This window comes from Pinus tabuliformis, chromosome X, assembly GCF_031772625.1.
Source record: "Pinus tabuliformis cultivar Carrire ecotype Pingquan chromosome X, CPIR1, whole genome shotgun sequence".
NCBI classification, from domain to species: Eukaryota; Viridiplantae; Streptophyta; class Pinopsida; order Pinales; family Pinaceae; genus Pinus; species Pinus tabuliformis.
This window is the reverse complement of record NC_142308.1, coordinates 322640940-322662469: the sequence shown is the minus strand read 5'-3', so window position 1 is coordinate 322662469 and position 21530 is coordinate 322640940. Positions and strand designations below refer to the sequence as shown.

General features: G+C 32.3%; 1 pseudogene across 1 annotated transcript; it reads right to left on the bottom strand.

Annotated features, from left to right (window-relative positions):
* Positions 1-314: 314 nt before the first annotated feature.
* On the bottom strand, positions 315-6449 carry LOC149139764 (protein TIFY 6B-like; annotated as a pseudogene). The gene is made up of 7 exons (XR_016264087.1): positions 5831-6449; positions 4091-4287; positions 2856-3214; positions 2580-2676; positions 1251-1632; positions 939-996; positions 315-794 (listed from the first exon to the last, which is right to left on the bottom strand). The product of XR_016264087.1 is annotated as a protein TIFY 6B-like (transcript).
* Between the last annotated feature and the right edge of the window lie 15081 nt (positions 6450-21530).

Here is a 21530-nt window from a genome sequence, read left to right as displayed (position 1 = left end):
ATTTTCTTTTAGTATGGCAAAGCTCAGGGATCATGAGTAACTCCGTGTGTTTATTAGGCAGGCACATTTTCACAAACCGTAGCTTGTGAGCTCCGCAATGGCCTTATTTTACCCCAACTAGTTCCGAGATAGAAAAAAAAAAATTACAGAATCCCATCCACAATAACAGAAAAAGGTCGTAATTTTAACACAATAAATGGTATTTACCTAAATCTAATATAGCTTTGATATTTATTTCCAGCTGCTTCAATTAAATGCAGCTAAAGAAGGAGTTCTTTCCGAGTTGAATTCATATATAGTGAAAGAAAAGTTACTGTACATACAAATAATTGTTTTATTGAACATCAATATTGCAATTTCAGAGGAACAAAAACTGTGTCTCAAAATAAGATACCCGCTAATTGAGTTACTTCTGAACTCATGTTGCAGGGGGCACTGTGAAAGAACCTGCAAGGTTAGAAATAATGAAAAAAACAATTGCGATGAGAAACAGTTTGATCAACAGTTCCTTGTACCAAAAGCAATTTTTCCTTCTTCAAGCATGATCCCGGTGCAATGACAAGTAGTTGGAATGCTCCATGCTATCCGACCTGCTCATCTTTTTCATATGGAGTGCATCACTAGTCAGGTCATGTTGTGGTGACGAGCATCCATCAAAAGATGACATAGAGCTGAATGATTTCTCTTGCTGGAGAGAAGAATCAAAAGATGACATAGAACTGAATGACTTCTCTTGCTGGAGAGAAGAATGATGGGAAGACTTCTCAGTTGGACAGGACAAATTTGCAGGAGCCCTGGAATCAACAAAAAAAAGAAGGGTTTTGTCTTAAATATTATGGACAAAGAAGTAAAGTAACATGGATTAAGGGGTGTATCCAGAAGAAAGGTAAACTAAACTAATTAAACTTGGTATTCAGATTACAGAGCTTAATCAATACCTTCCATTGCGCTTTTCCAGAAATCTTGTCAACGATGCTTTACGTGCTAGTGGTAGTGCTGGCATAAAACAAATATCAAATAAGATAGCAATAAATGAATGCAATTCTATTAACCTCTATATATACATATTCTCACTCATTGCCCACTTAAGGGCTACTGCCAAGAGGCAGGCCAACGTATTATTTATATCTACATTGGTTCACATATACTATAATCCCCCATCATAGTTATAACAAATTCTGATACCCAGAGCTAAGTACGATATCCTAGGAATATAGAGCTAAGTAATTAGCCTTCTGTATCGTTGTTACCTCTTGGTACGGCAGCATTAGGTGTTGATGCTGGGACAATTTTTTTTGCACATTCTTGTTGGTTGCTACCAGCCCCATTGTTTTGATTTGACTCTAATTCCCCATTACTTGAGGATACTCCAATACACTGGCCAGGCTTGGAACATAATTGGGTCTTTTGGGAATGAACTTGTGGAATAGGGATAAGTGGCTTCTGAGGTGGACCTTGTGGAGTCATTGCAGTCAGTGCATTTGGCCGGCTAGAGCAAATATTAGGTGTGGCTGGTCTACTGTGACTATTTGTTGGCACCGCTGTTGACATTACAAAATTTTGAGGTGATAAATCTGTCATCTTTGTAGGCATTGAACTTCCATTTTCAGCCGCTAGCATGATTGTTTGTGCCTGCAATGAAAACCATGAATTTTATATTAAATTCAGTAGAGGCCTAATTAGAGAGTCCAAGTGACCAGATGACAGAAACTATCTAAATAGTAAATACCCAGAAAGATGAACAAGTATCTAAAATATCCACAAATAGAGCTAAAGGTCCCTATTCTTTATTATTATCATATAATACAACCAAAGAGTAGAAAATCCAAGTGACCAGAAGGCAGAATCTATGTCAATAGAAAATACTCAGAAAGATGAACAAACATCTCAAAGACTTATACATAGAGTTCCAGGTCCCTACTTTATTATTAGCATATAACACAGCCAAAGAGTTGGGTATGCCAACAGGATGTGATTTCTGGCAATAGAAATGTTTTAAAACACCAAGTGTTTTAATTCATGCTAAGTGTATTTCAGTGCACTTATGCTATACTGTGATGGATACCCCTTGTTTGCTGCAGATTCAACCAGTGGGAATTCAACAAAGACCTCTACACCTCCGCCAAGATCAAATATTTTACAGGACTTTTATAGAATGTTATGCTTTTCCATCGTTCTCCCAAATGGTACACTACAGCGAACAATGGAAGGGAAACATGCTGAAAATGATTCACTTATCTCTATATTCATGGTAAGCTCCAACAGTCAGTACCTTTTTATCAGATTCCATGAAATATATTAATCGAACAACAAACATACCTCAACACTGAACAGGCTTGATATTTGTCCTGGTTATTTTTTGATTCAAACGTTATATCCATCTTAATTAAAAGACCTATATTGTGTGTAAGAGACTATGAGTAAATGAATATTAGGGACCTGAGAATGTTATCACTAATTGGCAATTGCCCCACACAAAGCACTAGACCAAATCTATTTTAATATTCAAATTTGAACCAGTTTAATTTTATTAACTTTACTAATCCTCTTATGGCTTCTAGGCCGCAAGGAAGACATACCTTGTCTGGAGGAATGTTATCATACACATTTACTGTGCCAGCATAGAATATTGTCAGCTGAGCATTAGCCAGTTTGCCAGGTAAATTAGAATCGGCCCTGCAAGTACAAGTTAAGAAGAATATCTCATATTTTAGAATAAAGGAAAACCCAGAAAACAGAAATCAGAAACAAAGCCAAACTAACCTGAAGTCTGTTCATTTATGATAATGTTTTTGCAAACCCACTCAAGCATAACATTACGTTGAACCTGTCTTTGCATGGAAAAGTAGTATTACCTCATCGGTGTGGTACCAATTGAAGAGGCAGCAGCACCGCACAAGACAGAAGGTTGTCTCGTAAAGGGAATACTTGAAATAAGTTTTCCACCCAAAGCAACTGTTGGATCTTGTCCCTTGAAAGAAGCAGGAGAGCTGAAATGCTCCCTGAAATTAGTTGGAGAGTGGGAAGCCTTTTCTCTAAGAAAAGCTCCAGCTTGTTCAATAGAAGGATTAGTAAAGCTTTGATCATCAAACGCTTTTACTGAAAAGGATGAAGGAGGCACTTCAAAATGTTGATGTGGAACACAATTTGCTCCAGAATAACTGTTTCTGAACTCTGCATTGTCCTTCGATATGGGACTGAAATTGTAGGATTTCTGTCATAATAAATGAAAAACAATCAAGATGCCAATTCTCACAATGGGAAATCAAAAGCTAATTGTCTTAGAATATAGAAGTTTATATTGCTAGGGATTTGTATGTAAATGTGAAACGCATACCGGCCAATTAGTTAAAAGAACTAATTCACAAAATGATAATGATTTCAGGGGAATACAACTATAAATCCCAACATGCATTGACTCTGACATCCAATTCCAATACAAAATTATACTGATCCACATCTTCTGAAAATAGCAATGCGAAATATTTGTGTCCTTCTAACAATAATATTAACACTGTTGGAGTAACTTGTTAATAACGAGAAAATTGGGAAAGAATTTTCTGAAGACAATAAATCGAATGGTGGAAATGTCGTTCTGGAAAAATTGTAAATTGTCAATGTTAAACAGACTAACAAACCATAAGTCAAACTTCTCATGATCTAGAGATGTTGAAGAGGCCAGACCTACCGAAAACAGGTTGATCCCCCACATTTGCTCTTTGGAGACAAGCATGGCATTAAAGACAATGTAGGAAACACTCAAACACAATGCTAGAAGGAGCACCATGATTACAGGGAAATGATAGATCTAAAGCTGGAAATGCAAATTCAGAGTAAATGTATAGGTTAGTTCCAAGCAAACATGTTCCATATGCCATGGTATTATTGTACATATCTTTTAAAGTTTGAAATGCAAAGTCAGAGTATATGCATAAGTTAGTTCCAAGCAAATATGTTCCATATGGCATGGTACTATTGTGCATATCTTTCAAAATATGCATGTTACTATACACCTAACACAAAATTAATAGTGAACAGTAAGGATCAGCATAGTTGCAAATTGCAATTAACTTTAGTCAAAAATAATTACCTGAGACGCAGATGTACTTCTATGATTTGATTTGAAAGTATCAACAGTTGCCACTGGCTGAAGACCCGAGGCAACAAGCTGGTTGAACTTCCTTTTCTCAGGTCTCTCATCCTGATAATTTTTTAAAGACATGAACTGCTGCAACGCAGCAGCTTTGGTCCAATAAGTCCATTGCATATTTGTGTTTGGCATGCATACTGCAAGAGGAAGATCACATTTATCATTTATGTGATTTTTTTTAGTACAAACATCAATTCAAATTAACTTGGTTTGATTCAATAAGGCAACTGCAAGCTACCTTAAGAGCATATTATTCCTTATATCATCTACATCATTTCAAAGTGTATCTGTTTCAAGTTGAAGTTGTGTGCTGAATGATGTTAACATGGAATCCCAAGCACAATGCAAGGCCATACAGTGAGATCAATCAGTTCTTTTGCACATCAATCAAGATTTTGTGGTCTTCACAACATATTATAAATCGTTTTGATCAAAATATTGTTCAATGCAATCCTAGGGAAAAACCAGTTATACCAACATTTTAAAGAAGATCCAAGCACCGATTTCTGTGGCCAATGATATTGTGGTCAAGAAGTTGTCCTATAGTGAAATGATGGGCAAGAATTTATGGCCATCGAGGATTTCAATTGATAGATAAATTGAAAAATATGTGACCTATGACAGGTAAGACAACAGAGTGCCCACTAAACCTGTTACTAGGAACTCGAGATGACATTTGAAGTCTATTTCGCAAAATGATGAGCTGCAGTACAAGTAGCCCTTCACCCAAAAAAACGGTTCTTCCTGTCAGATTCTACCCACCTTCCTGCCTGAAAAGTTAAAACAGATAGGAAACTCCCCAAACACAGTTCTATCTTTTCCACAAAGAAATCATTTTCCGAACAAGCAATCACTATTTTTAACTCCATAGTCTTCGATAGTCCTAAGAAGCAATGATTGAATCTGATGGACATACTAATGCAAGGAAAAACCACAAAGATGGCAACCCAAAATATTACAAAGGTAAATGGGGCCTCAGTGCACTGGTGTAGTCTTGGAGTGTTAAGCCATCCACTGAGGTTCTATTCTTGGTGTGCTCTGCCCCACCAAATGGCATGTCCGGATAAAGAGATGAGGTCAGGTCCAAGTCCAGCAATTTTGACAGAACAGTTACCCCTCACACCTGGCACCTAAGCCAAAGGACAGTAACCCCTCACACCTGGCTCCTAAAGGAACTCTGTATTGTACAGTGCAACTCTCCACCTTCCCAAAGTAGATTCTAAAAAAGAAAAACTCCAAAAAGTTGAGACAGCCTCTTCTATAAATTCCCAACTCGATTCAAGGCATCCTCCCAAGCAAACTATATATCAACACCTTACTGTTATGTATTATTATCTATAATTATTCCCACAAATAATGGTTATTCATAAGAGCTTCGATATTATCTTCATACCAAAAATATATCTCTAATAATAGCTAATAAGGCAACCTTAACACAACTCAGAAAAAAGCAATCTCCCTTCAAAAATTGAATATGGCTACCATTCATTTGAAAAGTGCAAATTCATAGTCTCTTTTGACTCGGACAGAATCTTCATATGGGTAAACTTCCCTATCCAGGTATTCTGAGTTGATCCATTCCATAAACCTCGATGAACAGAGTCCTTTGTGTAAACCAATTATATGAATAAAATAAAAACCAATGAAGTAACTCTAGGAAGGGTCTGAATCAGTATTTACCTTTAACAGGTCCATTTGCATTCCCAGCTTTAGCAATAGCCTCACTTAACCCACAAAAACTGCCTGAAGAAAGTTGTGGTTCAGTACTTTTATCAGCTTCCTGAAAGAGATTCAGGCTCACAATTTTCTCTCTTTCACCATGTGGCTGTTCATTGGTACTCATCCTCTCAGCCTCTGTTTCATTACCATTGCGTCTACTCAATCCCATAAAATCCCTTTCTATTATGCTATCCATGGATCCCCAAAAATGATCTATCGACTTCAATGAGCTCTGATACTCAAAATCCTAGGGTGTACTGAATAAGGTATTGTGCTTCTCTGAATTAAAATCAATTCCTGCAGCTAACGCCCTCTTCATTGCCCATTAAAACCATGTGGGTATTTCACACAGATTCTGCAGAGCACCACAACGGGAGAAAAAGTCGCAGGAGGACCAATCTCGAAACAAAATCAATGCATAAAACACAGTCTCCGAAGCAATACGAGCACAGCTTCCAAAACTGGCACCCGACACAGGAAGAAAAAACAACGAGGATGCCAAAACTGGAATATGTGGCTCACACGAGAATGCGGAAATACCTCAGGAAGCAGCCTCTTTCTGTAGTCCCCGCAGCCATGACCGGGGACAGGCTGTAACCCACCGCGTGGGTAGACGGATCCAGTCGGTAAACCCCACGTGGGAATGATGAACACAAGTTACAACAAACTGTGCGATAAAATTCCAGAACGTGCTTAATTAACAATCTGTAAATCATTTGACAAATAATGTGGGTGTCAGGGCCCGAAGTTCACGTGGAGATTTCACCTCGTAACGTGTCCTATCTCCGCCCTCTTCCCAACCGATAAAATTAAATGTCTTTTCTCAAGCCGAAAGGCCAACACGTTTCTTGAACAAGACATCTAATTTTGTTTTTTATGTTACATATTATATATGCATGGGCTGTCTTCCATATTACATATACCTTTGAAAATGTTTTTGATTTCATGTTCAGTTTTCAATGATGAGGGCCCATGGATTAAATTATGCACTCACGTTCTCATCTTAATGAGATGTTACCATCAACTCATGACATACCACCTAACGCCCCATAGTAATTCTAGTTTTCATTGGAAGTTGATATTCAACCATAACTCCTTGCATTGTTTTGTTTTATTTTAATGTGGTCCTCTCCATGTGAAGACATCCAGAAGGGTCCCTTCTGACAAAGGAGAGGACATAAGCTACCAGTAGGTAAGGAGAGGGAGGGGAAATGTTGCAACTGGATGTTATATTGGAACTATTCATTGTTATTTTGGATTTATCTAGACATCCACACCTTATCTAACAAAGGAGAGGAGAGTAGTTAGGAGTAGGTCTGGATAGATAAAGACCAGGTTGGAGTGCAAATAAAAAGGAGTTAGGAGGAGTTTTGATAATGTGAAAAGAGGAGAAGTAGGGTAAAGAAAAAATAAGAAAAGAGATATTTGTAGGGTAAAGAAAAAATAAGAAAAGAGATATTTGTTTTTCAAAATTTTATAATGTAATTTTTATTTCATATTATTTTATTTGATGATATTAATTGCATTTATTTTGACTTGTTGGAAGGAGTGATTGGTATTTTTCTCATTGATATGTTCGTTCATATTAAGTAGGAAAAGTAGTCATCATTTTTCCTCAAACTTAATAACATGGGAAAAGTTATCTTACTTGATGCATCTAAAATAATGTCAATGACTTGAAAATTGTACATATAAAGGAAGAAAAGGAAGATATACTCATTGTCATATGAAGCATGTTATATTGGGACTTAAATGTTGTTATGAAACAATCTTAATCTCCAACTTGATATATGAAAGATAAATATAACACCAAGTCTTATCTACCACAAAATAGATGTATTTAACTTCTTGTATATATATTATTTACACATTCATCCATATAGAACAAACAAAGAGGGAAACTGAAAGTACAATGAGAAAACATAATTAACCAATAACCAATCAATCATTTTGTTAATAAAAAGACTACTATCTATATAAATACTTCTATTAAAACAAACGTAATGATTGGTTAAAACTAATATATTGTTGAGTATTAAAACAAACGTAATGATTGGTTAAAACTAATATATTGTTGAGATCTAATCCGCACAATATATATATATATATATATAAGAAAGAAAAAAATTATAATAATTACAACAAATATATTTAAAAAAAAACAACTATTCAAACAAGTTGGACAATTTATGACAATTTATAAATCTGTTTTGATTTGACAATTTATAAACATATTTAATTTAATTATTTTTTAAAGATAGTATTATTCTTTACCAAATTTTGATTTTTTTAATAATATATTTTATTTCATATAAATTATTTATTTAAATTACTTATTGCAATTGAATTTAAATATATATTTTAAATAATTTATATAAAATATTTATAATTAAATATTATAAACCAAGTATAGTTATATTCTCAAATTAGGGAAAAACACAATTATATTATAAAAAGGAAAGTAACGTGACAAGTAATTGATGAGTGTTTATTGTTTCCATTTTCAACCACTGATGGAAAAGGAAACCAAATAGAATTAAAGGGAATTTAAATCTGACATGAGCAACCAAGTAAAGACAAGATTACTTAGGCCCACTTAGTCGAAGCCTGGGTTGCAAATTTATTATGTGTCGCTTTATCTTTAGATATTAAGAAGCCTCCTCAAAGGGTGCGTGGGAGCAAATTTATTATTGAGGGGTAGTAAATATTGATTTAAAAATTATTGAAAGATATTAAGAATTTGAATTTATTATTTAATATTGAAAGATATTGATTTAGATGTTTTAAATTAGAAAAATAAGAGATATGGGTGGTTCCAATATATTAATTAAATTAAAATGAAAAAATATAAAAAATAAAATGATAACTCTTAAGTAGCATATAGTGTAATAGTTGAAGTGAGATAACTAGATATTAAAATATTAACTCAGTTATTAATATTGAAAAAATTAAAGTATTGAATAGATAATAGAGATAATAAGTTATTAGATTAGTTAAATTAGATACAAGTTATGTTAATTTAGAATTGTAATTGTTTTTAAACTTATTTTAATTAAGTTTTGAATGATTTCATTAATTAAAAAGACATGTAATTATAAAGTAATTTTGGGTTTCCTCGTAGTCAAGTATGCATTTCACTTATTGAAATGAAAGAAAATCAAAGAATAATAATAGAGAAAGATGAAAAGATCTTAGTAGAGTTTAGAAGATAAGAGTTAGTGCTCCAAAGTGTTATATCTTCATGCAAATATTTTGTAAATAATTTTTGAAAACAAATTAATATCTACATTGCCAAATCATCCATATAAATAACCAAACAATGTTACTAAATATGCGAAATTATGTGTGCCCTTAATTGTGAGGTACTCTCTTAAGTCAGTGTTCATGTAACCTATATTAACATATGGTTGAGGAAAACACAAGTAGACTATAGGGATAGGGCTAAAAATTCCTAGATCCAAACCAATAAATGCAACAAGATATTGAAACCAGACCAATGGTGAGAGTATGCTTGTGAGGCAAAGCCTCCAATTGGTGAAGGATTGGAGAATTCGCTGATCCTAGAAACCCAAGGGTTTGTAGAGGAAATTAAAGAGATTCAAAACATAAATCCAATAGAGTTTCAACATTTTATAAAATTGGGTTTTGAATCTATAATAAGGCAAACTAAAGGGTACCAATTGAAGGGAATGCCACATGGATGTTAAGGAAGCAAAAAAATTAACTATTGGGAAAAATCCTTACATCATGGTACTAATCCAGGGGTTTGATTGGAGCACACATGTGCACCTTTAACCACTAAAGAGGGAGGGTGGGTTGTGGGGGGTGATTGTGTATGTGTGTACTCTAGGAGAGTGGGTGGAAAAAAATAAAGACATACATGTGCATACACATATACACACTCACTCCCCCCACCATCTACCCTTCTAAAAGTGAAGAACTCCCTAATATACAAGGTATTATAGAATAAAATTATGTATGAGATAAAGATGTATGTATATTTGCTTACATGTACACTTTATCACTCCTCACTAGTTAACCTTTAAAAAATAAGATCCATGAGGTGTAGACCAGTTGATTCAAGTGGAGTTTAGTCTCCATCAGATATTAGGTTCAAAACTCATGGGGAAGAGTTGAGGATGGAAGCCACTTTGGGGGATTGAACTCTCCTGAGAGACATCTAAGCTTAATGAAACTTTGCACAATCTTGGAGACGACATCCCATTATAGGTAGATCACTTTTCCATCTAATAAACAAGCTAATCCCGATTCAAGTTCAACTTAGTTATAAAAAAAATATCTATATACAAAATATCATATAAAAATATTATAAATTAATTATACAAATTATAAAATTATATATTCTTATTTATATAAGTGGAAACAAATAATGACATTGTAGTTTAAAATTGATGCTTCAACGTAACTAAGCACCTACAACATATATATTCCTTAGTCTAAACCATTGAAAAACATTCTTCCACTTTATGAACTTTAGTACTCCCTTACTTGCTTACCCAAACACTGGCACGCACTTCATATATTTCTTTATTGCCACCGAAAGTTGAGGGTGACACTTAAAAGAGATCCTCCTTATTGGCATTTAAATATGTAAGTTTTGAAAATGTATTTTGCACGAGATTTCTATTGGGTGTTAATGGTTGTACATAGTAAGTATGCAGGAGTAAGGACACCAACGTTTGGTTTTCACTGATTAGACAGGTTATTATTAAGTCAACTAAAATATGTAATATCTAAACTCTATAACTATATAGTTACTGAGTTAATTTTGATTCGATTATAATGTAAGTATGCCGTAGTGAGGACACCAACGTTTGGTTTTCACTGATTAGACAGGTTATTATTAAGTAAACTAAAATATTTAATATCTAAACTCCATAGTTGTATAATTATTCAGTTAATTTTGATTTGACTATAATGTAGTTATGTTAATTTTCATATCATTAATGATGAGTTTATTATTCTTTATGGTATCTTTTTATGATGAAGTTTATTTAATGTCTTAATATATGCTATTTTAAGAAGTCTCATGGTATAAGACAGAAATAAAGAGAGAGTGATTACACACAACACAAATTACACACTATTTTTTATTAATCAAAATAGTTACATATATATAAGAATAAATGACTCTTCTAGATCCTAGAATAGTGGTTTAAGATTTCTAGAAATATCTAATACAATTTAGACATAGGAAAACAACTAATTCTAGAATAATTTCTCGTGACTCACAATAACAACCTGTAAATCACATGGAAGCATTAATTCCAAGTACAGGTATTGGGAGTTGGCATATTGGCTTGTATAGGCTTAGTGGAAAATGTAGTCCTGGAATGCATAGTATGGGCCTAAATGCCTCTTGAACACTTTTGTTGAAAGCAGTTAAACTCCATAATGGATTGTAACCATTTAGTTGTTGAATAATGCATTTCACCCACTCAAGACTCTAGGTTTTTCTCCCGAAAACAATTTTCTTAGTAAATTGTGTTGTTGATGGTTTGTTATTTATTTTATTTGTTTGCAACTATTTTATTCTATGTTTTACATATTTTGATGTAGTTATTTTGGATCCATCACATTGAGCAGGTTTTCACATATTCTTCTCTCATGGATTAGTGTAGGAAGTGTATTCCACACCTTCACTTCCCTTCCTTTAGCTTTAGAGCTCAATATCTTAGGATCTAAGGTGTTAGGGATAAGGCTTTTTTATCTAACCTTGGTTTGAGTGCGAGCTTGCACAAAATGAAAACTTGTTGCAAGAAAATGCTAACTAAGCATGACATCTCTTGAAATGGTGAGTGAGCTTGAAGCATGTGGCTTTGGCCTAGATCATGCATAGAGAAGAATGGATTTGTGAGCAGATGGATAGAGCTACCATTTGGATGCTTATACCTGCTAAATGATTGATTTGTTTCATTATATTTGGAGCAAAGAAGGATGTAAGTAAACAAATAGGTAGATGTTTCTTACATCATTTGGTCAAGTATACAATGATAAGATAAGTACTTGGTCTATGTAATTGTATTTGGGGCACATGAGATGCTCGTAATGAAACAAGTTGATGTTTCATAACATCAAATGCATAAACATACATTTGCAAGCATTTTTATGGAGTTGGATTTTATCACATATTTAAATAAATATATAATAGTAACAACAATTTAGGCATGTGTACCACAATTTTCAATATTGTAAAGTTTAGATTTAAGTTTAATTGATGTGGGGCATATTGTGTTCTTAGATGCTTTGTTAATAAACTTTTGGCGGGGTAGGGATTTATTCAAAGTTGGTCTAAAGGGGAAAATGTTGGGTTAATCATGAGTATTTAAGATAACCTTGATATAGTCAATAATGGGTTTACCATTGATGGTTTATAGGTCCATGATATTTTCTCATGGTATTTCTTATGATCCCACGCCATTAAATGACCCATGATATTTGTTCATGGTATTTCATATGATGAAACCTATTTAATGGATTGGGATACTCCGTTATAAATGTCTCGTGATATAGGACCAAGAATTCATGTCTCAATTTATTGTTTGAAGGTGGAATGTTGAGTTGAAAACTCCTCCCTCTCCCTATTCCCTTCCCACTTCACTGGTTAGCAAGCCAACAAGATAAGATAAGCAATCCATGTATTTCTGCCGAAGGTCCTGGCTATGAGACTGGTTATTGGTTATGAGACTGACTATGACTAGAGGTCCTAGCAATGATACAAACAATGACCTTAAGGCGTTTCAAGTAGCCATAAAACACCCGCAAATGGCCTTTCAGACGATTTCTGAGGTCTACGCAGGTTCCGAAGGGTTTGGCCTATTAAACCATATAGGGTTTGGTGGGAGTGTGGTCTCAAAGTGCATAGTGTGTACCTCAAGCTCACTCTTGAACACTCTTGTTGTTGTGAACGTGATACATCTATAATGTATTGTAACCATTTAGCATTTAAAAAATACATTAAGTATGTTTTAAAGTGTTAAGTTTTTTCTTTTCTTTTCTTTTTTTCTTGAAAAAAGTTTTTCTATCATATTGCTAATAATTTGTTATTTATCTCATGTATTTGGAACTATTTTGTTCTCATGTATTTGGAACTATTTTGTTCTCAATTTTGTAGAGCGTTTTTTTATATATTATTATAAAAAGCATATTTTATACTTCAATTTCTTTTTAATAATTATAACATTATTTAAAATCATAATTAAAAGTGTACAATTAAATGTAATATTTAATGAGTAAAAATTTGAATAATTATAACTCTTTTTATAATTCAATATATAATAATTATAGTTGACTTTATAAATCTCAATTTATATAATGATAATTTGAATATGAAATAATTTTCTAATATTATATATTAATAATTAATAATTTAACTTAAAATATGGTTAAATATTTTAAATACTAATATTTAAATATTAAAGCAATATAAAAAATGAGTGTAACGTATATATATAATCTAATTTTAAAGTCATGGTTAAGCTAGACACCAAATTGGTGTATGGGACTTTCTTGTTTGTGGGACAAGGGATTCACTTTCGTGTTGATTTGACTGCTAAGTTTACGAAGGCATACATACTCGACACCAAATTGGTGTATGAGACCTCCTTGTTTGTGGGACAAGGGATCCACCTCCACACGTGATTTGACTGCTAAGTTTACGAAGGCATACATACTCTACCCCCTTTGGTTTTGAACCTATGACCTTTTAAGAGGAAACACACGCTCTTAACAAAAACCTATAATAAATTGATTATTTAATTTAATGGAATGAAAATATAGTACTTTTAAATTTATTGAGCCTAGAACTCAGTGTGACGGGATGTGTAAGTTTGTCCATCCACCTGTATATCCATCGAGTTGACGGGTGCTCTAAATAGAAAAATAATGTGGCTACAGTAAAAAAATGAATATGTTGTAAAGTAATTAGAAGTAAAAAAAATGTGTGAGTAAGATGTTTAAGACTTATACATTTCAAAAATATTTCAATAGGAGATTTAAATAAACTATTTAAGATCTATGTTAACTAATTCACTAATAAAATGTCTCTTTGTAGATGTTATTTAAAATAGTTTAATGTCAATTATGTATATATTATATATCATTTAAAACAAAAATGTATATATCATGAAAAAAAAAGTTTTATGGTTAAAATATTTATTTGGTTTTATATATACTCTGAGTAGCATTTAAAAATACAATTTAAACAATGAAAAATTACACATTGTATTTTGCACTCTAAAAAAGTTTGCACTTGAAGAAATTTGATCCCTCTTAGCTCATATTAGATCCATACTAAAGATGAATCTATACTAGTTCTACAAGCTAGTATGAGGGGGGTGTGTAAGTTTTTCTGTCTGTCGAGTTCACAGATGCCCCTTAAATATATATATGTGTGTGTGTGTGTGTGTGTGTGCGTGCGGGGGGCGCTTTCTATATATATGTGTGTGTGTGTGCGTGCGCGGGGGCGCTTTAAATAGAAAGATAATGTGGGCTATGATAAAAAAAAAAAAAAAAGAAGAAAGAAAGAAAGAAGAGAAGAAAAGAAAAATTCTAAAGTAATTAGAAGTAAAAAATAAAATTGTTTGAATAAGATGTTTAAACCTTATAATATTAAAAAACATTTCAACAAAAAATTTAAATAAACTATTTAAAGATCTATGTTAACTAATTTATGTTGATATCAACTTCATATATATTTATATATAGAATTCTTTTGTTAAAATAAAATATTTTAATATTGCATATAAAAAAATATTCAATGTGGGTTATGAATAAAATATTTTAATACCCATGAATATTGATATACTTAAAAATATATTAATAAAAAATCATTTTAATAAAAAAATAAATTTTATGATTAAAAAGTTTAATTGATTTTATATATATTCTATATAGCATTCAAAAATACAATTTAAACAATAAAAAAAACACATTATATTTTGCACTCTAAAGAAATCAACACGTAAAAAAAATTGATACCTCTCCTATTAAATATATACATAGAATAAATCTATGCTAATTAATTAATTAATTTATAAAAGAAATAAATATTTAAAATAATTAAATTTATTTAAAATATATTATCTTTAAATATTATTTAAAAATATACCATAAGAAATAAAACCACAGAATAAGGAATATTGCCAAAATGCAATGATTATCTTGAACACACATCTATTGCCTTTTATGAGTAATGTAAACTACCGCACGAAAATTATTAAAACGGTATTTCTTGTTTTAATGTATTTGTAGTAGAGCTGTGATGGAATTTGGTAAGGTTATATTTTTAATTTAAAATTGTTATTTTTTGTTGGTTAATTTTTTTTAAATGTAAACTGATTTTTGTTTCAAAATTAAAATTAATTTTAAAAATATTATTATTATTATTACATTTATTATATATTTTAGTTTAATTAAATATTATAATAAATTTATTATATATTTTAGTTTAATTAAATATTATAATAAATTTATTATTTATTTTAATTTCAAATTTATTATATAATGAAAAGATTAAATTCTTATGTATTGATAAATTTTTGGAGTTATAAATTTTAGTGAAGTCTTGTATTTAAAAAAAAGGTTTGTAGGCTGAGAAGGATTTGATTTTTTTTCAATATGTGAGAGATTTAGGGTTAACATGGATGTACATTTGTATGTGTGTGCATGTGAGAAAGAAAGAGTCATGTATAATTTTTTGTTGAGAATGTAAGGAATTAAACATCTCCTTCATACTAACCAACAAGTTATTGAAATAATTTTACTACTAGTGTAAATTTATATGAACTTTTTATCTATCATATGCCAAGAGGGATCAAATACCTTGTGGTTGTAAACATTTCTTGAATTTTGTTAATATAAAATTTTTTCCCTTGGAGGAAGTATATCCCTTTTGGCACATGATAGAAAAGAAGCTATATGTTGGTTATATATAAATAGATGAATAGATAGATAAATAAATTTGACATTGAAGTGTATATGTATATATATATATATATATATATATATATACACACTTCAATGTCAAATTTATTTATCTATCTATTCATATATAAGAGGAATGAGTAGATGATTTTATTAAAATTGTGCCCGGAAGCAGCGAAAAAAAGGGGAAATTCCTTACATTTGCACCATCTTCATAGGATCTTCTACTGAGAAACTGACTAAGATTCTAGGATACAAATCCCAGTATCTTCCACAATTTCTACAACTAAGAATTTCCTTGTGATTACAAGAGTAAATTCTTACAAATTACAAACATAATAATATGCAGAAACAATACATTGACTTATTTGGGAGACTTTTGCAACAAAGAGTCTACACGAAGCTCGAATTCTGAAGCTAAATTGACCTCTGCTTCATGTTCCCTTTTTTCCTTATGGGATTTCTGGCCTCTTGTGAGAGGTGGTTTTGTTGCATTTGAGCTGAGTGATTTTCCAGCATTGACTCTTGTACTTGACTTAGCATGAGCTATTTTGATCGTCATAGCTTGTTTGTAAAACGTTGGAGTGGATCTACTCATCTCTGCAAGCTCAGAATCTAACATTGTTAATACTTTTGCCGCAAAGTGAGATTATGTATCTGAAGAGACAACCATCGAAGGAGCTTTCTCTTCATTCTCTCTCGACACTGCTAAGTTTCCTTGATCCTCCTTTAGGGTTTCATTCAAAGGAGAAATTTCATTTTGTTTTGGATTTTTTTTTGTTCAAGAACTTCTTTAGTGGATTTCTTTGGAGTTGCAATCTTGTTCTGTTGATTCTTCCTTTGCTTTTGAACTGGTTGAAAATTTCCCTCATTATATATGGGGGTATGGGTTTGCCCTTCTTTAGAGACAAGGGCTTGAGCTTGCTTATCCTTTTTTTGTTGAGGGAATTTTGTGGAAACGCGCCCATGAGAATGACAGATGATGCATTTGAAGGGAATATGCTCAAAATCCAATTCCTAAATATGGTTCCATTCCCCTAAATTTATTTTTAGGGCTACCGATAAACCTTCAAAGAGATTTAATTTGACACAAATTCAAGCACAAGAAAATTGGCCTCCTTTTGGTTCTTCTTTGTCCAGATAGCAGCCCAACTTATTTCCAATCTCTTTTAGTGTGTCAAGTCCCCAGAGATGGAGAGAGAGGTGAGGCAACCGAATCCACACTGGCACAAAAGTCATTTCAGAATTTGGATTGAAATCTAAAGTCCATGGGGAGATAAAGAGGCATCTAGTCCCCATAAAATAGGACCCTGATATGAAAACCAAATCTCTTTCCATTTTGTTCACAAATAGAAAAACATAGAAACCCCTTCCTACTGCAAATAAAGTTACATGACCTTGAAGCTTCAGGGTCTATTGTTCCATGATCTAGGATTCAACAACTTTTGGATTCGTCCATAAGCCCATAAACTTGTCGACCAATGATTTTTCTGAGAGGGGGCTAAGGCTCTCTTGCATGGACCTGATGGAGAGAGATCCACATTCGAAATCTCAACTAATTGCTTCACAAATTTTTGGGGTGGAGAAGAAGGCCCCCACGGTTTTGCGCCTATAGCAAGGATCTGAATGCAACTATCTCCTCCATAAGGAGCAGAGGAATATTGATCTACAAGATCAGATCTAAGATCTCTTTCAGCCAAAATTATTCTTCAACTACCAAATCACAAAATGGAGTCCAAGATTGGACGCTACAGTCTTCTGCATATCAAATCTGAGCTAGCTATTGTCGAGCTCATCTTCCTCTTGAAATATTTTATTTATAATTGAAATTGCAATATTTTTTTGTTATTAATAGTTTTCTTAAATTCCATGTGTCAACTCCATAATAAGTATTTATATGAGTTACAAATCTTGTTCATACTGGAACATAGAAAACACTTGATGATGAAATAAGAGATTTTCTATATTATAATATTATTTACTTAAAAGGTTTATAATTGACATTGATATATTTATTTTCACACCCAAGCATGTGTGTGTGTCAACTTCATGTTGGACACAAAATGAATTATAAATATCCCTCATAGTAGATTGTAACAAGTTTCTCTCTCTCTCTCTACACACACACACACACACACATTTTTAATTATTTTACAATTGGAAAAGTTGACATGGAGAATTATAGTGATAGATACAATCTATCACCCACCCTTGAGGGGAGATAAAACAAAATATTTTTCTTCCAACTAGATGAAATGTCACATTTCAACCCAAAAACATTATTTTCAATAATCAAATTCTAAAATACTAGATTGGATTGTAGACCTGCCTTCTAATCATTATTGGCTCCGTCATAAGTTTAGGTGATTTTTCTTCTTTAATACTATTGTCCATCCTTCCTTTCTGTTATGAGGATTTTTCCACTCAAACCATTTCCACTTGAGTTTGAACTAGATAATTATTTACCTGACTTGTCGATGGGAAAATATTTAGATCCACGCCCCAAATCATATGGGATTTGATCCTCAACTTTTGAGTTACCTTGTTTCAAATTCATTGCCATGTCCCTAATATCCTCTGCTTCCACCTCTAGGTCATTTGAAACATGCATTAGAGGAATTTTTTGCCTAAATGTCCCCATGAAATTTTCACGTAATTTCCATCTCATAATATGTAAACCAATCAAAATCCTTTAAATTTAAAAAGAGGCACATTTAAATATTTTGGAGGGAAAAGAAGAAAACCTATTTTTTTTAATTGTATTTTTTTGTTTATCTCCTTATAGGTTTACTCAAATTTCAAGTGTAGACACTCGTTGGATGTGGAATTAAATTCTGCATCCAGCGAGTACCCATTATGCATACTTTTGAGAAGACCCAATTTGATAAAAATTAAAGATACATAAAAAAACCGTGTTGAACACATTTTTTTAATGTATCTTTAATTTTTATCAATGTGGGTCTTCTCAAAAGTATGCATAATGGGTACTCGTTGGATGTAGAATTTAATTCCTCATCCAACCATTGTCTACACTTGAAATTTCAGTAAACCTATAAGGAGATAAGCCAAAAATAGAATTAAAAAAGTAGTTCTCTTCTTTTCCCTCCAAAATTAATAACTCTTATTTTATTATTTTATTATTTTTTCTTAGGAGACCATTTTTGGTTGAAATTTCCTCTAATGAATCAAAGTAGAGAAAACTTCCTTGGATGGTGAATCATTAGCTTTCAATGGTGCCTTTATGGGCCAACTTTTGGGACAATCCATTTTACAAGAGCTTTCCTTATCAATAACCTAATTCACAACTCTAGAACCAACCCACCAAGTTGAATTATGCCAATGTTTGTTGTGCTTTATTGGATTCTTTAGGCACTAGGCTGCAAGATTAAATGTATCAAACTAAGATCTAGCTTAAAATATATCTTCCCATGGTTTAGTTTTTGTATCCACACGTAATCTATCATGGTCAAATTTATTTCCTTTGGAATCCCCTTCTTGAAGTCCGTTTCTACACAAATTCATGCATAAGTATGAATACCATAATCCTCTATTTTAGGGCTACCATAATAATATATTCCTAGAGCATTTTCAATGGTATAAAGAGAGGATAAACCCAAAAACTAAAAAGGAATATTTGGGAGCCCTACCCAAATAGGGGCCATAGAAAGAGACACAATATAGGGACCAAATGTCAAAGTCTAAAGCATTATGCATAGAGAGGAGCTTCCCCAAAAATAGGGATCAGAAACAAAGATCGTATCCCTATATTAAGAAAGACCAAAGTCAACAGCAAAATCCTTTTTCCGTAGAGTTGAAAGAAAACTCATATTTCAAATTAATTTCTGTAACCAAAATCTGGAGGTTCATACATGAAAATCAGTGAGGTAAGGCCAAACACCATATATATATAATTTTTTTTAATATTTTATTATGGTTAAGATAAAAATATTTTTTCTTATTAATATTCAGTTAAATGGTATGTGTTAGAGGAATTCTTCAGGTAAATCACATTCGAATTCTTTAGGTTGGCGCGTTTCGAACCACTTAATGTGTTTCATCATTAAGACTTAGATGAATGAACTAAATCTAATTAAGATACTATATATATTGTAGAGATGCAAGAAAAAATTATAACGGTTAATGATAACAGCCAAGGAACCATCTCAAAGAAGAAGTTTATTCTGAACCATGTGTAAGTCAAAGGGTAAATGTTGCAAACTTGTTATTGATAATTTAGTTTCTATTGAAATGGTAGAGAAATTAAATTTAAAAATAATTGCACATCCTCATCCTTATAAAGTATCTTAACTACAAAAAGGATACCAAGTGTTGGTTAATGAGCACTGTAAAGTAGATTTTCATATTGGAAAATAAAAGGATGAAGTTCTTTGCGATATAATGTTGATGGACATTTTCCATGTGTTATTGGGGAGGCCATGGAAATATGACAGGAAGTGCATACATGATAGCAGAAGAAATACTTACACTTTTGAAAATGATGGGGAAAATCGTGTGTTGTTCTCTTTACTAGATGAAGGAATCAAGGATGAGGCAATTCCAAGTGTGCTACTTATGAATGGAAAGGAACTATTATGGGAAGCAAAGAAAGAAAAACCACACTTTGCTTTAGTTGGGAAACCACATGTAATTCTTACCAACATGAACTTAAATGATTTGTCAAAGGAAATTAGAAATATGTTAGATCGGTTTGTTGATATTATTGTGGATGAGATAACAAGTAGTTTACATCTTGTTAGAAGTATTGGTCATCATATCAATTTAATTATGGGATCTACTTTTCCAAATAAAGTTGCTTATAGAATTACACCACAAGGAAATGAAGAGGTAAAAAGACGGGTTCATAAATTGTTGGAAAAAGGTCTGATAAAATAAAGCTTGATTCCTTGTGTTGTGCCAACAATATTGAGTCCAAAAAAACATGGAGGCCAGAGAATGTGTACAGACTCCAGGGAAATTACTAAAATTACCATTATGTATTGATTTCCACTCCTACAAATTGATGATTTAATTTGTTTAAGTGAAGCAAAGTTCTTTTCAAAAATTGATATAAATACTGGATATCATCAAATTCATATAAGAGAGGGAGATGAGTGTAAAACTGCATTTAAAACAAATCACAGGTTGTATGAGTGGCTTGTGATGCCCTTCAGTCTAACCAATGCACCCAACACTTTCTTGAGGTTAATAAATGAAGTTTTAAAAGAATTTACAGGAAAAATTGTCATTGTTTATTTGGATGATATCTTAGTGTACACCAAGACCAGGGAAGAGCATCTACACCATTTAAAATAAGTTTTGGGTATGTTGCAAAAATAAAAATTATTGATAAATTTAAAGAAGTGCAGTTTTATGAAAGATGAGTTAATTATCTAGGTTTTATGATTTCCAAAGACAGACTAGAGATGGATCCAAATAAAGTGTAGACAATTATAAATTGACTAGTTCCATGAAATGCATATGAGGTAAGAAGATTTCATGACTTGCTAGGTTTATCGACAAATTTATAAAAAATTTCAATAGTTTGTGTGCACCAATTATTGAGACCATTAAATAATTTAATCAACCATTTAAGTGGACTGTAGTAGCAGAAAGAAATTTTGAATTGTTGAAGTAAAAGATCACTGAACAACCAATTTTGGTGCTACTTGTTTTTCAAAAATCATTTCAAGTGGAGACATATGCCAACGATAGTGCT